Genomic DNA, 13,727 nt, shown 5'->3' with positions numbered 1-13,727 from the left:
TTAAAATTATTTTTAGAATTAAATACATAAATAGGTTAAGCAATACAAATGTGTTTATGTCTGATAACCATTTAAACACAAACTTAACTGCAGACACTGAAATGACGGACACTGTGTGATACAGTACAAATATGTCCCTCATTTTCCTATAAATAACCACGATTGTCCCGCATTTTCCTTTTCTGAAGTTGGCAACCCTAACTGTCACACACACACATGCAGGAATACAAACAAACGCAAGCATGCACACACACTGACATCCACACGCACAGACACACACCCATACACACACATACAAATCCACATGCACAGACACACACACACAAACACACACGCGCACACACATGTACGCACGCATACACACACACACACACACACACACACACACACACAGACACACACATACACAAACACACACACATACACACACACACACAGACAGACATGCACATACTACTACTTTTTTTAGGTATATACATAAACACGCAATACAGCCAAATTGCTCCACGTCATTTATTTTTGTGGAAAGCCAGCAGGCCTGAGCGGCGGTCATATTTTGTACCGCCATGCGGTAGGCTACATCTAGTTTTGTCCTTGATCCCATTTTTTCTCTTGTCTAACATTCTTGTTTTTACAGCTGAATATGAATAAAATATGTAGGCTAATTTTAAGACACTGTGTCTTACTATAAAAATAATTTCGAGTTAATGAATGAATGCTTTAAAAAAACAGATGTTTTTGTTAATCAATTTTAAACAGTCTAGATCATATTTAGGATAGGTAGATAACTTTATGCATATAGTTTTATATTATAAAAATTATATGTATTATATTATTTAAGTGAGAATACTTTTTAATTATATGTCCATATCCCACCACACCTGAGAAACTGACCTCTGTTTCTGACCTCTATGTCTGTGCAATTTACTATTGTACCCAGCTTTGGCCAATAAATAATTGGTTCAGTACAGTTTGTAAAGCATTCAACATCCAATTAGCTATGGTGATGTTTTAAAATAATAACGAGTCTCAACCACAATTCATATAAATAAACCTACCCATCTTTGTTGAATTTGTCACTTGGGCTGTAAATATAGATAAGGAAATATTTAAACCCTTTTATGAATTGAAAAAATCTGGAAAGGTTCCTCATGGTGTTTCTAAAAATAAATAAAAAAATATGTCCTTCTTAGAAGGGCACAGAACTTCACAATGAGAGGTGAGTTAAGTAACACTTGGTGATTTCTGTCTCTTCATGATCAAAACATTTTAGATGTACATTTTACACATTACTTTTAGATGAGGTCTTATACTATATTATACAGTGAGGTTTGTATTTGCCCTAGATGCAAACACCCTTAATTTTGTACTCCCATGCATGATATCAATGAAAGATTCAATGAAATTATCACTTAATTTGACCAATGTTCTAAAGCATTGCTAGGGAAAACAACTGCTAACAACTGAAGCTTAACATTTATGATAACCTTTGACAGTTGTGTATCAAAAAGATTTTCAGTTGAGTGTAAAGCAACATTCAAGTAGCCTATGATGTTGTCTTGAGCTATCATCCTAGAAAAGCTATTTAAATAGCCTACAGACAACTTTGGGAGACAGAATCAAAACACAAGAATATATTTATAAATATTTATATAAACATGCAATAATAGACATTTAAAAAGCTTAATCTCAGTCATTCGTGAGAAACGAACAGTTAGGAGTAGTTGAGGACAAAACGCGATCTGAGGCGCTCACGCTAATAATTTCTGTTCCACTCGCTTGTATATGCCCCGCCCATGCACGATATGGTCTCGTGAATATTCATGATAGCTCCACCCATTGGAACCAAATATTTCAGGAACCGAATATATTGTAACACCGGCGCTGAGGCGGGCTCTCCGGGGGCGGGGAGACTCTGGACGTGCGCCGGGCCCTTCTCGCGGATCTCCGCAGCTACGGCTCGCGTCGGGACCTCCGTCTGGGCGTCTCCCAAGTGACCGTTAACATAAGCATTTACAGGCTAGCTCGACCTATCTAGCATAATGTAATGGGGAAACTCATTCAGCATTTAAATACTTGAATAGCATTAACGTCATATAATTTTAATGAACAGACACGCAGATTCGAAGTTATTATAACGTTAATTTTGACATTAGCGGTAGCAGCTAAGTTATAGCGTTAACATGGCGCAATTTTACAGCTAGCTGCTAACGATTTTCCTGGGAAATCCAAGAATATTATATTATAGACTGATTGAACGGATATTATGAAAGGAAAAAAATATTTTCTCGCTCTGAATGTTGTAAAAAAAAGTTGTATTCGACAATTAACGTTTAATGAATCACCTCAATATGCGAGTGACATGTAAGTTAACGTTTCCTGCTCAGAGTTTAGGCTAACTGGCTCTGCTCCGGGCGCTCAATGCCAATATGGACGCGGATTTTATATGTTTTATGTTTTAAATTTGCGAAGGCGGAAATGAATGTGAGGAAAATGAATTTACACTTTGAAACTGTAAAACTAAAACGGATTAATGTTTGGATTTGAATTTTAGGAAAGCTGCTGCTTGGTAGGCCTAGTTCCTGGTGCCAGTTTTGGTTGTCTGTCAAGTCTTCGCTGACACTGGTAAGTTGTTTTTGCCATGGGGGGAGGGGTTGGGGTCAGTAGGTGATTCGTGCATTATATTCAATACTGATTGCACTGATTCAGGGCTGGAGCAAATGATTATGGTGCGTTCAAGTCATCTCGTATAGATCGTATTTACGAGTTGAACGCACTTGAACGCCACCACAATGTTGTAAATACCAGTGGGGAGCTCGGGATTTTCTCTAAGCTCCGATCTTTACGAGTTGGGGGCGTGTCAGTGATTAACATGGCAGAATACATAAAGGTATTTAGCTGTGATATTGTCATGCTTCTCTATTAACAGCTCAGTTAGCTAATCGCCAACACAGAATATGATAGTATATAACAATGCAACATATAACGATGTGTTGGCAGTGGCTTCATAAATTAATTAAAAACATAAAAATACAAAGTACACCTGATGCACTTTCTGTGTTCTTCATTTTCTAGAACAAGAGTTTAAGAACCTTACTGTATTTTGTGTGATTAATTAAGAGAAAGTACTCCGCCATTTTGCTCCGACGAAAGTGACTTGACCGCACATGCCGTTATAAGCACGACTTCCCACCTCGTATGTACGAACTTCCCAGGAGGACTTGAACGCACCATTACGTAAGCTGTGTCCCAATGTGAAGGCTGCATCCTTCGAAGGACTGAAGACTTCAAGGATGCAGCCTATGCGTCCTCCGAAGGACGCACCATAGCCTCCGTGATTTCCTAATTGCGCAGCCAGGTGTTCCCGATTACCGCTCCAGGCAAGCAACGGTGCGAGAGTATGCTGCCATCCTGACAATTCATTTGATATGCTATGGAGCCAGAACTGGCTATTGTCATTTTTATGTTTTATATTTTACTGGAGGACATGGTATTAAGGATGTTTCAGGTCATACTTTCGGCTTAGCCGAAGATTCAAATGTTCATTTAGCCTATATCTTACCTTGATGCGATTTTGTAGGCTAGTGTATTCTTTTTATTATGCACATAAATGGACCATGGTAAATATATTTACACAGGTTTTTAACCCCATTTGAATATAAAACCCAGTTGAATATAAAAAGTCCAGTGCGAATGTTACTCCCGCTCGTCATCGGCAGCTGTCAGTCACTGTTGCTAGGCGACAAGAACAATCCACTGTAGGCTAGACCGGTCCGAGCGCTTCAGATGCGCCCTTTGAAATGGGATGGAGCTGTATAGTTAGCAACAATTTGTTAATATTGTGACAATAGGCCTACATTTTGTTACTTTAATTTTCAAAATAACCAGTGGTGGTAGAACTACATACTTCGTTAATACTCGAAGTAATTTTCCCACACGGGACAGCAACACTACAAAACTGTTATTTTACAACATGATGCATTGTTTTACATTAAACTACACAAAAGTATATAGTTTAAATGTATCAACCTTGAAAATATTCTGAAGCAAAATGCAACATGCAGTAATAGAAATGCAGAATTCCTTTACTTTTACTATTGATACCTTAAGTACATTAGAGTATGCAAGATAATGAAAAAAAATAAAAATAAATTGCTTAACTAAGGTTTAAAATATATGACTAGTAGTTTTTCGCCAATGTGGTATTAGTGGTTATTAAAAGTACTTTAGTGTAATAAAGTATCTAAATATTTATTCCATGAGTCAGCCCTGCAAACCTGTTGGTAGACAACTTAGTGGATAGTGAAAATATGCAGTCAAACACTCTGGAGACCATCCCAGATGATGTCCCACCACCAGGATCTCTATTGTGGAGCCCATCCCGGTCCAGCAGCACACCCACTCAGCTGAATAAAAGTCTACATCATTTTTCTTATTTTATGTACTGTAAATTTAAATGTTTATGTTGAATTTGATATGTTTAACGTATGTTGTAAATAGTTGGGGGGGGAAAAGGTATAGGAGAATTTGTTTCATGTAGAAATATGACTATCATTACAAAAATAAACAATGTCCAGAGCAATGAATTCTCTTTTATTTACACATTTAAAGTTGCATAAAAATAAATAAATGTACAGATTTTTTTTTTCCTTTTAAAAAATATAGGTGAAAAAAAAGTTAAACAAGAATATATATTTCTCAGTAATTCTTTCAAGAAGAGAAAACAGCCTGTCCATCCTCTCCCTACTCTCCAGTGCTCTCCTCGCCTCTGCAGTCCCATGTCTTCTCTAATCAAGTCCAAAAACTCATCCTCCCTGTCTCGCCTTCTTCGTGGTGCTGGTGCTGGTGCTGATGCTGTTGCGGGTGCTGGTGCTGGTGCTGGTCCTGCCTCCTCCTCTTCTTGGGCACCCACTGCTGAACTCGGCCCTGTGAGGCACACTAGCACACACACGCAAGGTCTCTCGCTCCCTCTCTCTATACGTTCTTATCCCAGTAGACGTAGAATCAACAGCTAGATCAATGAGAAACCCTATGATTACAACGACCATCATTTGAAGTGTCACACAGTTCTGAAATTATCGTACATTATAGGATTTTTTCAATTATTGATCGTACATCGTACAGAGGTCAAAATTATCGTACAAATACAATAATTATCGTACATCTGGCAACACTGGGCGGTGATGACGTCACACGCTAATTAGCATATACGTGACGTCAGCGCGTTGTGTTTGATTACTGTTGGCACCTGAAATCTGCAATTTGCTTTGATCTGTCACACTATATTGCATTATAACACAACTGAATGCTATTTTTTTTTACATATTATCTGTTCTGTAGTCAGACATAAAACGATTAGGCTATAAAATAGTGACTAAACACGACCCAGTAACACCTCGTGTTTAATCCAACCAGCTGTTCCTTTAACTGCTGCTAAAATCCTGATTTATAAATGCGACATTGTCTGACAAAATCCCCTTATTTTACATTGAAGAGCGGATATATGAGGTGATTTTTGCTACATTACTTGTTTGCAGGGTAGCCGCGGGGTCTTAAGTCTTAAAAAGGTCTTAAATGTCATGTTCCTAAATTAAGGCCTTAAAAAGTCTTAAATTCCGTTGTCCAAGTCTTAATTTTTTTAACGAAGGTCTTAAATTTCATTATACTAGCCTATTTATTCAAAGTCAACCTGACTGCAACGCAAGGTGAAATGGGGGAAAAAACAACAACAACGTGAAAATTCAACAGGGTTTAGCGTAACGTCAGAGAACGTCTAATCTCTAGTAGCCTATGTGCAAACAATAGTTTGGGTTTTCGCGCCGGCGGCAATGGATCAACATTCTAATCAATCAGTCGAGAGGAGAGACATCATGGGGAAGTGTCGTTCGGTTCGGTGTACGAATTTTCATACCATTTGGACCATTTTTCCTGCCACCAAAATTTCATTATTTCAAATGTAGGCGCGTTGCGCGTGGCAAGCGGCAAGCGCGCTCATAAAGAGCCGCCGGCGCGACCACAACATTGTCCAACATCAAATGTGCAAACGTGATGTAAGCGGAACGAAACTGAGCTACTCATTATTGTGTGGTTGAAGGACCGTTTATCAGTTTGGACCAGTGCAGCGCGAGCGATCTTGATCAAGAGACACTGTTACACAGCGGTAATAAGAGATCCAGTAAATAAATCATTTGAATTCGCCACAGAAGTAATAACATTGCTGTGAGATCTAGTGAGAAACATTCACATTTCTCCGTTATGAACGGATCAAACAGCGCTTGGAAGCCAGGAAGAAACATTGTGCCATGAATGAACTATCCAGTGTCCACAGATCTGCAACATTCACCATGGATTTACTGTAGTAACACTAACTGCAACCATGGAAGTTTGGCAGGAATAGTAGGCTATAATGCTTTCAAGTAACATTACGTTGGTTTTATTTTGACATTATGAATACAATTGCTGCCCTCAAATGTTAATCTGAACTAAAAATAGACCTTTGTTTATAACTACTACAATATTAGGTTACATTTCATTTTTTCCAAGGAGCTGTTTTGTTTATGCTCCTAAGAAGAGTCTATTATAGCTCCATCATTGGTCAAAGTAAAAAAAATAAAAAAATCATACTTTATTATGTTAGTTTTAATAAAAAAATAAAAAAATTCTCTGGCATTTCTTTCTTTTTTGCTGTATCGAAAACGTACCGAACCGGCGTGACACAAATGTATTCTATTGAACCGAACCGTGAATTTTGTGAACCGTTACACCCCTACTATCTATCTCTCTTACCTATCTGTCTACCCCTCTAAAGCAATGGTTGAAGCAATTTGAATGCTGAGAAACTTTACTAAGACGATTTGAAAAGTTAGTTTATCTGTTTATTGTTATGAATGTTTGATATTTACCAAAAACATCACTTTGCAGTGTGTTGTTGAATGAGTTTTTTTTTTAATAATAAATGTATTTTTAATTAAAACATTTGTTAGTAATAGTCATTATTGGGATTTGATCTGGTGTTTTACGACTGCATAATGGGTGCGATGTAGGTCTTAATTTTCATTAAAGTCGTCTTAAAAAGGTCTTAAAGTCTTAAATTTGGGGTGATCAAACCTGGGGAAACCCTGTATTCATCCTCATGATCCGCTAGCTGCATGCCCCATAAGCAGGCAATCTCGGAATCCCGGGGAGACTCACTAGTAGCTAAGGCTTGTTGTTTAACTGCTGCGCTCCTACCGGTAGGTGTGGCTTGGGAGTGGCCTCCTAGGGCAGCGAAGCAAGTGCATTCTGGGAGTTGTTGTCTTTCATCCACATAAGCCAAAAATACATTTCCTGGCTTTTCTCAGTCTAGAAAGCTCCAAATACAAAAATAATTTTACATTTCTTCTACATAAATGACCCATTTTAAATACACATTCATCTTTCCAGAGGTGAAGTATCCCTTTAATTCAAAGTTTTGCCTCTACTGTTTTGACTAACTTTCTTTTCATTGTCTAGTCTGTGAAATTATAGCTGGCTAGCAATGGAACTTGTTGAACCTGCTTTTCAACTGTTTATTCTCTCTCTCTCTCTCTCTCTCTAAAATTTATTTCATTTGTTTATTTCATTGTCATTTATGCTCACACAACAGGGGTTACACACTCACTCAGTTCAGGAAATGCAGAATATAAGCAGGGGTGTCTCTCACACACTCAACTGGGTCTGGTCAGCACTCTTTATTCATTACTATGTATTGTCTTGCCAGGATATGCCAGGTGATGGACTGGAGCAACCAATGGCCGTCTTAATCAGTGAGACAGACACCAGGGTTCTCATTGAGAGCACAGAGGTCCTCAGTAATGTGCCTTCAACCGCAGCTTCTGTAGCAATGTTATTTGGACTGACATATGTGCTAAACCTCAAGTATCCAAAAGAACTGAAATTCACTTTTGAGTTTTTTCAGAAAGTTTTAATGGAACTTGACACAAGAAAAATGACCCCCAAAATATGTCACCTCTGCACTCTGCTGCATAGGCAATGACTGACTGACAGCCTCCATTTCAGTGCTTTGATACAAACACACACACACACACAAACACAAACACACAGGATGGCAGAAATGCCTTCACCCCAGTCTCGTAATAGTAGTTCAGTAGTTGTTTGTTGTTTACTGGATGTGGCAATATCTATGTTTTGTATTTGGTTTACATTTATTTCTTCTGCCAAAAATGTTAAAGGACAATTCCAGTGAAAAATGAACCTAGGGGTAATTAACACATGGTTAACGAGTCGATTGTTCCCTGGGATGCGTTTTCATGTAAAACGAATGTAAAGAGTTTTATCTCTAAAAACAGATTAGCTTATAACGCTAGTATATGTGGCACAGAGTAAGTAAAAGTAAATCGCTAGTTAATACCACTAACAAGGCTCAAAATAGCGCGTTTACAGGCTGGAGTCATCTTGGAAAACAGTCTCGACTAATCGAGTCACGAACGCCGTGCTAAGTGAGCTAGTCGATAGGAATTACGTTTGTGAAATCTAACGTAGCACGGCGTTCGTGGCTCGACTAGTCGAGACTGTTTTCCAAGATGACTCCAGCCTGTAAACGCGTAATGTACTGTCTTTATAAAGTATCTTCTTATTAAACTGTCTGTACACTTACAAAGTTCTCAATGCTTCGGTTTGCATGTAGGGACCCTCATTATGCTACCGTGTTAGTGTGAGGCTATTTTGAGCCTTGTTAGTGGTATTAACTAGCGATTTACTTTTACTTACTCTGTGCCCCATATACTAGCGTTATAAGCTAATCTGTTTTTAGAGATAAAACGCTTTACATTCGATTTTCATGAAAACGCATTCCAGGGAACGATTGACTCGGTAACCATGTGTTAATTACCCCTAGGTTCATTTTTCACCGGAATTGTCCTTTAATTCCTGAGAGAAGCAGACCAATTGTTTTTAGATATTTGTCCTTATTTCTTATTCTTGTTCTTATTTGTTCTTATGATATATTCACATTTTAATACTGATATATATGAAATTCAACTTGAAAAGAACTGATTACTTGAACTGTCTCAGAATTACATTTGTATTTGTAAAACAATGTTTTGCCAAAAAAAAGTCTAATCTTAAAAACTGTGATTTTCATATAAGATTTAATAAATATTTAAAAGAACGTTTGATCTGACTCATATTACTCATATTACTTGCAATGAATACATATTTCAGATTGAAGAAAACTCAATTTAGATAAAACCTTTTTTTTTATTTAAGCCAATTTAAAATATTCATTTACACCAAATTCAGAAAAGAGTTTGCATGAAATCAAGTCTGTTAAAAAACTTTCTTTTTTTTTTAATTTAAGCCAATTTAAAATACTGATTTACACCAAATTCAGAAAAGAGTTTGCATGAAATGCAGAAAATTAGTTTGAACTGAATGGTTTCTGAACATTAGGTCAATGTAAAATCTTTATTGTGAATGGTTACTTCAATTTTATTAAGTTAATCCAATGTTTCACTTTTTACAGTGCAAGTAGTTTAGAACGCAAGTTTATTTCGTCTTCCTCGTCGAATTTCTGTCGCTCTACATACGTCATCTGGTATAATTGAAACGATTGGCTATAAGCTACGTACAGGCACATTTGATAGACATTCGTAGCACCCAATAAATGGCTCTGGGCATTCGTAAACCACGCCTCAAATACGAGAAAATTAACATGTGGTTCCCAGACCACGTCTCAATGAGAAAGAGGTCTGATCAGAGCCATAGAGAGAGAAGAGTTGCGACACTCGTTGAACTCACTAGCGGGGTGGTCACGTGGTTCATGTAAGCCTGTAAAGTTCCACACACAGGTCGCGCTGTCATGTTCTTCTATGGGACTGACAGCAGCGATTGCGAAATTGAATGGTAAATATAAATAAAACACATACACAAGTCCTTGTTTGACTATTATTGCATATTTTTAAATGTCAGTTTTACATTTGGAGTGGTAGGGTGACAACTGAAAGCTATATAGCCTATATACGGTAAGTATTACTTAGATACGTTTTGGAGGGAAAGCTTCACGTTCGTGTTAGCATCGGTAGAACAGAGAGGGATTAAGAAAGCAGGGTAGCTAGGGTGACCACCATCAAACAAACCAAATGTGGGACGATGTGGAACATTTTACCAACACTAAAACATAAACCACCCCTGTGTTTCTGCACCCTTCAGACTGATTACCTTTAAAGATAGTTTTATTATTAGGCTATTATTATTATTATATAATGTCTAACTTCATAAAAACATTTGAATTCTGCCTTTCACCTGATAAAAATTCTTTGTTCTTTAGTCCTTTCCAGAAAACACCATTAGCCTACATCACAATGTAACATAACATGTCTTTATTTGACATGTCATTTGAATTCAACATCACTGAGCCCAAAGGCAGCGGCATCATGCAGATCACTATTTTATAAACAGATCTGACCAAGTCCAATTAAAATCCAACAAAATAAACAATGAACAAATAAAATATAAAATATGAAATGAGATCATTGACAGTCTTATATATTAAGAATATATTAAACCAAAAACTTTCATATTTTTAGAAAGGATGTGAATTAAAACCACCACAACAAGTTGATAAATTCTGTTGAATTAAATAGTTTAATTTAATTCATTATTAATTATTTAACATTATTTTATTTAATGTTTTCTGACAGGAAACACATGGAACGAATCACCGGTCCACATTTTGATTGACAGCTGTCACAACCTACTAGTGACCGTGTTTACTCCTTTCCTTTCAACCATTGTATAGGATTTTAAAAAAGGCTGTTGTGTTTGTACTTCTGACGAAGCGCTGTTAAATAGCCTATAGGTGAAAAAATACACTGCAAAAAGAAGAAATAAAATGCTTTCTTAAAAAGGCAAAAGAATGCATGCACGTTTTCTTAATATAATAATTAAAAACCAATAGACGGATGAAAATGCGGGACATATTCTCAATATGCGGCGTGTGGGACAAGGGGTGAAAATGCTGTGCGGGACAACGCAAAACAGGGCGGGTGGTCACCCTAAGAGTAGCTAGCAACAGTCCATTCAGCATTTAGTGTCCAGTCCTTTTCTTCTGATGAGGCATGAGTTGACCACAAACCAAGATAATTTTAAGACTAACCCATACACAAAGTATCAAATATATGTAAGAATAACAACTCATTACGCTTGGATGAATGAATGCAATAGTATTTTTTTTTTTATTAAACAATGAGTGAGACAACAAGAAAAAGACAAGAAAAAGTGTGTGTGGTCATCAAGTTTATGAATTTCAGGAGAAGTTGAAGAACATCACAACCACTCTCTGTGATGTTCAATGGTGTCATGTTCATTGGTTACAACTAATATTTTATAGATCAGTGGTCATACCATGGTTTGCTGTGCAGCTTTTGGATGCTCCAATCGGTCTGAGAAGGGTTACCAAATGTATGGCTTCCCCAAAGACCAAGAGCGCAGGAAAAAATGGATGGCAATGGTCAGCCGTCAAAACCTGCAAATGACAGGGTCCAGCTACAGAAAACTATGTCATGTAAGTAATGTTCACACAGGTGACATCACTTACTAGCATTTCAAAGGGCATCATATTTGTAAATGTAGAGAATTATGACTTTTCAATGATATTTGAAGTACAATGGAAACTGACCTTACAAGCCTACCATACCATGCTGTGCCAACCATATTCATTCACCGGCCTAAGCCGAAGAGAAGGAAATCCCCTTCAGTGAGGGTGCCTCCAGCACCAATCAAAACTACAATGGACCACACATATTACAAAAAATTAAAATTCAGTATAGTACATGCAGCGAACAATATTCTCCATTTCATATAATTCAATGATTATTCATATTAGTAAACCCAGCTTCAAAACAACCAGTGGGCAGGGATTCTCCGAGGATTTGCATACAAAATGTTAGGGGTGTAACAATATATCATGTCACAATATATCGCAAGACAAAAATGCAACAATATGTATCGTGGATAGTTCACCCAAAATAAAAATTACCCTGTGAGAAAAAAAATTTAACCTTACTGGTTGCCATGGATGTATTTGGCCTCTCCATTCCCGGCACACCGTCCACAGCCTCCAGTCTCCTCTCATTTCAGCAGCCATCGCCAGCAGCCATCGCCACCACATGCAGCAGAGCACAAATCAGTAGACAAGCGCTGTACTGTAGGTCAATGCGTTTCCCTACTCATAGAAGAAATTAGTCACACTGTTTAATAAACATTTTATTCAACCTTAATGATCCTATAGAAGATTTCAGGCAGTTTCTCTTTTTTTTTTTTAAATAAAATATTTTACAGTCTTTTATTTCACTTTGTGAAAAGTTTCTGGCTTTGTTCAGGCAAAGATGCACCTTACACTTTTCACAGTAGAGAGAAGAGATGTTGGTGCAGTGCTTGCATATGTCAGGTCTCCCATGTTGGAAAATTATCAATGCCACCCCATCTTACATAAAAAAATAATAAAAAAATCACACTGCAGCTTGGCCATTTATGGGATGTTGTTGGATTGATTTATTGAAAGAATACCCAAAATGTATTTTAAGATGGCATTTCAGGCATTAATTAAATCATCAAAATAGTGTGTGGTTGTATTGTGGTGGGAAATATGTAGATTTCATTACAGAAATGTTACATGAAAGTTCAGGGATAAAGCACCCATAAACCTGCAGTATCAAATTTGATACACACATTTTTTGCTTGATTAAACTGTAATATAGAGAATGAATTGTTAGGTAATTATGTATTGTTTCATTACAGAAACTATTCATTTGAAACAATTAGTAACAATAGAAATGTTATTCTTACTGTAACTTCTTGAAAATGAGCAAAGGTTTTCCTGCAAATCGCGTGTGGATGTTTTAATGACGGCGACCATATTAAAGGCCAAAAAAAGCTTTTTAGGCCGTGGGCCAAGTCTGTTTTTCTCCTTTAGTTTTCGATTTGATAGATCTCCTCCAGGGAACTGGTTCATTTTTTATAATTAGCTATATAAATTGTTGTTGAGCACATTACTGCTTGTTTCCAACGTCAATTGTTGCACATTAAAATATAACGTAGATATAATCTCGCTAGCTAACCACAAAATGTTAGCCGGATCAATCAGTCGTCTACCAAGATAAAAAAAAAAATATAGAATTAAGTTTTGCATATACAAATAAGATAAGTATATGCATCATAAAGGGCCTCTGATAAAATATAGACAGTGGACCATTCAACATTGTTAGTAATTTAATAAACTTACCTCAGAAGTTAGCCTACTCCACGGCCAGCAATGGAAATCGTACTCGGTTACTAACGTAACCTCGGTTCTCTCTAGAAGAGGGAACGAGTACTGCGTTTTTATCAAAACGCTATGGGGAAAAGTCTCTTTTCACGAAATACTGAAGCAAAAAATTATCCTTAATTTTCATACATGTAAAGCGCGTTGCAGCAGTAGTCAACTATGGCGAGACGGCTTGCTCGCTCATTGGCTGCTCTGCGGCAACTGCATAAGCCTATCGAGCGAGGCCTGAGGTGACGTCAGGCCAATGAGGGCGCTTCGCGCCCTCCTTGCCATTTCCCGCCGAGACGGGTGTGGCTAACCTCTATAAAAGGAGCTCGAAAAGGCTGATTCACTTGATTTTCATAGCCGAAGCGAACCAGAGTGAACCGTACGCACGGCAGAGAACGCAGTACTCGTTCCCTCTTCTAGAGAGAACCGAGGTTAC

The 13,727-nt window shown here is 37.5% G+C and overlaps 1 long non-coding RNA gene across 1 annotated transcript; it reads right to left on the bottom strand.

Annotated features, from left to right (window-relative positions):
• Positions 1–10,582: 10,582 nt before the first annotated feature.
• LOC311096454 lies at positions 10,583–13,245 on the bottom strand. The gene is made up of 3 exons (XR_014609039.1): positions 12,044–13,245; positions 11,657–11,762; positions 10,583–11,503 (listed from the first exon to the last, which is right to left on the bottom strand). It is a non-coding gene; the product is annotated as an uncharacterized lncRNA (long non-coding RNA).
• Positions 13,246–13,727: the final 482 nt, after the last annotated feature.

The sequence above is a fragment of the Abramis brama genome (genome assembly GCF_963993115.1).
Source record: "Abramis brama genome assembly, chromosome: 14".
NCBI classification, from domain to species: domain Eukaryota; kingdom Metazoa; phylum Chordata; class Actinopteri; order Cypriniformes; family Leuciscidae; genus Abramis; species Abramis brama.
This window is presented reverse-complemented; position numbering and strand designations above follow the sequence as displayed.